General features: G+C 39.0%; 1 pseudogene; it reads left to right on the top strand.

Moving 5' to 3' along the window:
- The first annotated feature begins 4,676 nt into the window (after positions 1-4,676).
- LOC109697179 (eIF5-mimic protein 2 pseudogene) lies at positions 4,677-6,261 on the top strand (annotated as a pseudogene).
- The last annotated feature ends 1,010 nt before the right edge of the window (positions 6,262-7,271 follow it).

The raw sequence follows: 7,271 nt of genomic DNA on the forward strand, positions 1-7,271 counted from the left end.
TGTGGGCTTTGTAACAAGTACACTGACTTGGAAGTGGCTTTGGAGCTGGGCTATGACACATGCTGGAGCAGTTTTGATATGATTAAAGCAGGAGCCTTTGTTGCTCTGAATCAAATATAAATGGCAATTCTTATGAGGCCCAGGCAGAAGAGCTATGAGGATACCCTGAGTCCTCATACATAAGTGGCTTTGAGTAGAATGTTGGTGGAGATACAGACAGCACAGGCCACTCCCAGGAGGCCTCAGATTTTGGAAACTGGGATGGAAACAGCCATCCTTATTACCATGTGGCAAAGCATTTGGCTGAATGATTTCTGTGTCCTAGAACTTTATGGAGTGGAGAACTTCCAAGTGATGAAGGAGGATATTTGGTCAAAGAAATATGAGCTGCAGTGTTGGTTAGGTGACGGCTTCTCTTTCTGGCTTCTAGAAAAAGGTAGAAAGAAACCACATAAAGATGGATGTTAAGCTAGGTGTGGTGATGCACACCTGTGATTTCAGCACTTTGAGGTCATCCTAGGCTACATTGAAATACCCTGCCCACCCCCCAAAAAATTCTGATATCCAAGGGTAATAATAAGGTAAAGATCTGAAAACTCTCAGCCTAGCTGTATGTCATACCAAGTATTGTGTTCAAGGAACATTCTTAAGGTTATTTTTGTGGATAGAAGGAAATCACAGGTTCTTACAACATGCAATGGAAGAAGAGTTTTCCTTCTAATTCTTAGCACACTCTGTCTTTCAGGACTGAGAAGAAAACAGAACTGTTGTTCTCTATCCTGTGCTCCCCTTAGACTAAAATTCTCCTCCCTTCTATTTCTTTGTGTCTTTGAGGCTTAGTCCTTTCCCATAGACCATTTCCTTCCTGTGGCCATTATTTTCAGACCTCTTCCTAGCAACTTTTTTTCTTTCATTAAATTTTGGCCTCAAAACAAACACACACACACACACACACGTAAACACACGTAAACACACACACAAAATTGCACTCAATATCTCCATTTCCTTCTACACTCCTATAATTCTCAGGGCTCACATTGATTTGACTTCTCCATCACTTCTTTTCACAGTAACCTTTTCATCTCTACCCACTCCCAAAGCCCACATGCATATACCCTTCTCTTCCACTACAACTTGCTAGGGTTTTGGTACTTCTCATTGTAAGGCATTTGGTCCTTAGATCCCATTCTTATTCCTAATACTTTAGCTCATTTGTCCTCACACTTCCCTTCCTTTCAGCTTACATTTCATGATGCATTATTACAGTTTCTCTCTTCCATATATACTCAGTGCTCTTGCCCTCTTTCTCTCCATGCTGTATGTTTTTTAAAATTTAATCAGTGGTGTGACTTTTCTTGCCATTTCCATGAAGGGCACCCTACTGAGGACAAGAATCAAAATATCAGACCTCAAATGTTTTCTTGACATGACTCCATCATTGTTTTTGCAACATTTTAGAAATTTCTTTCTTCCTCATTTCAGCTCATTACCCAATGTCATGAACATTGAAATCAAAGGACAGGAAATTTCCTTCATCCTCAAAATCGCAGATCCAAACCAATTTGCAACAGTACTTATCCCCTTCTTTCTCACTATTAAGGTGAAGGCAATATTTCTTCCTTGTTTAAATGTTGGTGTCTCCATCCATAATCCAGATGTCAGCCCCTCTCACCTTATAGTGTCATTGCTGCATTGCTCCTACTCTTTCCCCTCATCCGCATTTTCCTAAATTAGCTTTTCAACCTCCCATCCTTGACTCAGCAGCCCTACATGCCCCCTTCCCCAATCCTTTGCCAAGCCAACTGGTGGCCTGTAAATGCTATCTCCACATTGTCACTGAATTCATTCAGTGCTCTCAATGGATTGTATTCTTGCCACTGTACTAAAACTGCTTTTGTCAAGACCACCAACTTCATGGACCCAATTCCAAAGATTAATTTCCTGCTCTTTACTGAATACCTAACAGTATCTCAGGGCATATTTAGTATAACAGGACCCCACTTCTCTACAATTGCCCAATGCAAAGAATGTTTAAATGGGAGTACCATGGTTGTACCTCAGACTTTGTGTCAGTTCCCAAGATGCACATTTCTGTTAGACACCTCCTGGTAATCACAGGCCAGGACAAGGGCCTCTGCTCTTCTCTGACCTCCTAATTCAAACATAGACTATCCTCACTTCTAATTCAGATGTAAACTTGACTATTGAAGATCTATCAATATAGGAGATAAGGTAAAAGTTCAGGAATAACTAAAGTCCATATGGATTCTAGGAGGCCAATACTCCTGTGTGTAGACATGACTCATCAGTAGCTGGAAGTTTCCAAAGTTGATTCTTCAGGAATGGTTTGAGGTCCCACTTTACACATTAGGAATCTCCTTTGGGCAGCTAATGACACCAAAACATAAGTGCTTTCTTTAATTCTTCCTCAAGTTACGTTGAACTACAAGAAAGAGTCCACACTGGAGAGAAACTCTATGTGTGTAAGCAGAGTGGGAAACTGTTCTTGTTTTTGGCTCAAGTTTGAAAACATGAAAAAATTCACAGTGGGGAGAAACCCTATGTATGTAAGCAATATGGGAAAGCCTTTATTTCTTTAAGTTACTTTTGAGCACATGAACAGTGTCACGGTGGAGAGAGGCCCTATGTATGTGAGCAATGTGGCAAGGCTTTCATTTGGCAGCATAATCTTCAAAGACAAAAACGAATCCACACTGGTGAGAAACCCTGTGAATCCAAGCAATGTGGAAAATCCTTCATTTGTTCTGCTTCCCTTAAGAGACATGTACAGACTCATGCAGGAGAAAATTCCTACATACCAAATATAGGAAGACTTCAATAACAGAGTGGCTCAAGTGGTGTTAGTATACCTGCCTAGCAAATGTGAGGCCCTGAGTTCAAACTCCAGTACCTCCAAAAAATTAAAAGAAAGCATTACCTTGGCCAGGCGACAGTGGAGTATACCTGTAATCCTAGTTACTTGGGAGGTTGAGATCATGGTTTGAGGCCAGCTCAGGAAGATAGTTTGAGACCCTTATTTCCAAAATAAAGCAGAACAAAATGGACTGGAAGTATCCTCAAGTGGTAAGGCACCTGTTCTGTTCTGGAAGGTCAAAACCCTTAGTTCAAACACTAATCCCACACCCCAAAAAAAGCATTAGCTTACAGAATAAGGTAAGTGAATCAAATGCAATGAAAAATGCCTCAAATATAATTAACTGAACATACAACCCTGCACACAAAACCAATGGGGCAGGAAGGAGGAGTTGGGAATATTCTGTCATCTCTGCCCTGCTGCTGACACAGCACATTGTTACTTTAAGCTGGATTTAGAGTAGTTGGAAATGAACACTACTACCACTGGGGAATCACTACAACAAGTTGGAGGGAGTCTACTTGATATCGTAATGGAGCAGAGAAAAGGTAGTAACGAAAAATGCCCATGTATATAAGATGTGAATACAGACAGCATGGGAGGTTCAAAAAAATCAAGGGCAACTAAGGTCACTAGGCAAGGAATTGTCTCCTAAGTGGGGAGATAAAGAGATCAGCCCAGGGAATTATAACTTACTAGATCAGATCAGAAATCCACAAGGACAAGAAGGAAATGAAAACTTGAACTGTACCTGATTAACTGCTTATGTCTAATGAGAGGTAAAAACTAAAGGAGATCTAGTTTCAGAGGACACCATAATTTGAAATTTTCACCTCCAGAAATCCAAACATGTTCTCACACTAAATATTAGACAGCAATTATTTCATAACCAGCAATGGAGGGACTGGAATCCTGGTTCAAATGGTAGTCACCTGCTCAGCAACCACGAAGCCCTCGGCTCAAACACCGGTACCTAAAAAAAAGAAAAAAGTGGTTCGCCAGTGGCCATACCTGTAATTCTATATACTCAGGAGGCAGACATTAGGACCAGCCCCGGGCAAATAGTTCAGGAGTCCTTCTCTCAAAAATACCCAACACCAAAAGTGGTGGCAGAGTGGCTGAAGTTGAAGAGTTCCTGCCTAATCAAGCATTGAGTCCTGAGTTCAAAGCTTATAGTACTCAGAGTCAAAATTTATTGTATTTGATTTGTTTTTTATATAGTTAAAAATTAATTAAATTTCAATGTTTGGGTCATTTCTCTCCGCCCCCTGCCAAAATTTATTGTATTTGAATCAAAGTTCCTAGTATTCAGAGAACACAGTGTTATGGAGAAATCTAATCCAAGAGATGAATATACTAGAAGAAAAGAAAGAACTAAATGTAACAATGTAAACTTCTACTTAAAGAGAAACTGTGAAAGAAGATGGAGACAATGGTAAATCAAGTACTCAGAAATAATGATTAGGCTGGGCACTGATGCTCATGTATGTAATCATTGCTACTAAGAAGGCAGCGATCAGGAGGATCATGGTTTGAAGCCAGCCCATGTAAATAACTCACAAGTCTCTATCTCGAAAAAACCCATCACAAAAAAAGGGCTGGTGGAGTGGCTCGAGGTGTAGGCCCTTAGTTCAAACCCCTGTACCACAAAGTAAATAAATAAATAATGACTAGGAAAGATATCAATAACATTACAGACAGGAAATCAATAAAACCAAAAGCTGGTTTTCTAGAAATATCAACTGATTAGGCAAGATAACTCAAAAAGAACAGAGCAGAGGAGACACCGCCTTGTGGGGATTTCTGGCTCTTTTCTCTTTGCCTTAAATTTGGGTGTCTTTTATGAATAATCAAAAGCAGCAAAAGCCAACGCTATCAGGCCAGCGTTTTAAAACCAGAAAAAGAGATGAAAAGGAGAGGTTTGACCCTACTCAATTTCAAGACTGTATTATTCAAGGCTTAACTGAAACTGGTACTGATTTGGAAGCAGTAGCTAAGTTTCTTGATGCTTCTGGAGCAAAACTTGACTACCACCGCTATGCAGAAACACTCTTTGACATTCTGGCGGCTGGTGGAATGCTGGCTCCAGGTGGTACACTGGCAGATGACATGATGCATACAGATGTCTGTGTGTTTGCAGCACAAGAAGACCTAGAGACCATGCAAGCATTTGCTCAGGTTTTTAACAAGTTAATCAGGCGCTACAAATACTTGGAGAAAGGTTTTGAAGATGAAGTAAAAAAGCTATTGCTGTTCTTAAAGGGTTTCTCAGAGTCAGAGAGGCACAAGCTGGCTATGTTGACTGGTGTTCTTCTGGCTAATGGAACACTTAATGCATCCATTCTTAATAGCCTTTATAATGAATGAGAATTTGGTTAAAGAAAGGGTTTCAGCAGCTTTTGCTGTAAAGCTCTTTAAATCATGGATAAATGAAAAAGACATCAATGCAGTAGCTGCAAGTCTTCGGAAAGTCAGCACGGATAACCGACTGATGGAACTTTTTCCTGCCAATAAGCAAAGCATTGAACATTTCATTAAATACTTTACTGAGGCAGGCTTGAAAGAATTTTCAGAGTATGTTTGGAATCAGCAGACCATAGGAGCTGGTAAGGAGCTCCAGAAAGAACTTCAAGAACAGATGTCTCATGGTGATCTTTTAAGGATATAATTTTATATGTCAAGGAGGAGATGAAAAAAATAACATCCCAGAGTCTGTTGTTATTGGGATAGTGTGGTCGAGTGTGATGAGTGGAACAAAAAAGAGGAGCCTGTAGCAGAGCAAGCCATTAAGCACTTGAAGCAATACAGCCCTCTACTTGCTGCCTTTACTACTCAAGGTCCGTCTGAGCTGACTCTGTTATTGAAGATTCAGGAGTATTGCTATGACAACATTCATTTCATGAAAGCCTTCCAGAAAATAATGGTGCTTTTTTATAAAGCTGAAGTCCTGAGTGAAGAGCCCATTCTGAAGTGGTATAAAGATGCACATGTTGCAAAGGGGAAAAGTGTCTTCCTTGAGCAAATGAAAAAATTTGTAGAATGGCTCAAAAATGCTGAAGAAGAATCTGAGTCTGAAGCCAAAGACGGTGACTAAATTTTGAAACCACATCCTCAGTAAAGCAAACAGGAGTTGTAGATAAAATGTCATGTATCATGTGTCCTGGTTCTTACATCTTCCTACCTCCCTGTATCAAGCATGATATAAGGGCTTTCATGGCAAATTTTATTTTAACTGTTTCTATGGTTATTGGAAATGTTGGGTTTCGTTTCTAAAACCATGTTTTGAGTAGCTACAGGAGCTATAGATTTGAATCTAATGTTGCATTAGTTTTTTCAGTTACCTTCTACCTCCTGTATTTTCTATTGTAAAAATGTAATTTAAGGTAAATGAACAGTTCACTTTATTCCCTGGGTTTTCTATATAAATAGTTTTCAAGATATGATTTGGTTAAAAATGATTTGTTATAAACTTTCTGTTTTGCAAATTAAACTGTAAAGTATCCAAAGTCTCAAAAAGCCATGATTTGTGTGATAGTTTGGTATGCCCAGAGCCCTGTTCATCAATGAAAATCTCCTCTACAATAATTGAATTCATTAGCATATATTCTGAGTATTTGGACCATTGCTTACGTGTTAACATTTTCTTATATTTTTAATCCCAGCTGTCCTTAAGTTTTAACCCTGAATGTCCTTAAGTTCAGTTGTTTGGTCTCTGGTTTGTTATCCTTAGTGAAGGAAAGAGACAAACTGAAGCTTGAGAAATCAAATGTGCCAGAGGTACTGGGAAGAAGGAAGTTGAGCTTTTTCCCATTGAGAAACTTCTGCATTCAGTTGACTCTTACCATAGGCAAAACAAATGGGTATTCTTTTCATACAAGCATTTTCAAATACACCTGAGAAAAGTCTTATCAGTTAAAAAAAATTTTAATTAAAGTATTTTATGCTTAGCATACACTTAGATTGTTAAGAAAGGACTTCTAAAGGAGTATGACTAAAGGAAATGACTGATTTACTAACTTCAGTAAAAAAGGCAAATATGACTTACATTTCCCAATGGCTTAGAGTATTTGTTGTAAAGAATGAAGTGCGATGTAACTATGTATTCCCACTTGGTTGTACTGGACTGCCTTCATTCTGTTAACATTCAGTAATGACTCAAGCATCTGGCTACAAACTGAATTTCCAGTTTTTAATTGCCATGAGCCAAATATTATAAATTATCAGTCCACTTACTGTAATGGCTGCCTTTAATTTTCTCTTTTCTTGTTGCTATCCATCTGTGTATGTAGTCAGTAGGGAGGAAAGTGTAGCCAAATTTTGGGGTAGAAAGTCATGTTAAAAGTGAGTATTCTAATTGGTGAGAGAAAATAGTCTCAAATAATGCCACCAGAGACCA

This window comes from Castor canadensis, chromosome 14, assembly GCF_047511655.1.
Source record: "Castor canadensis chromosome 14, mCasCan1.hap1v2, whole genome shotgun sequence".
Lineage (NCBI taxonomy): Eukaryota > Metazoa > Chordata > Mammalia > Rodentia > Castoridae > Castor > Castor canadensis.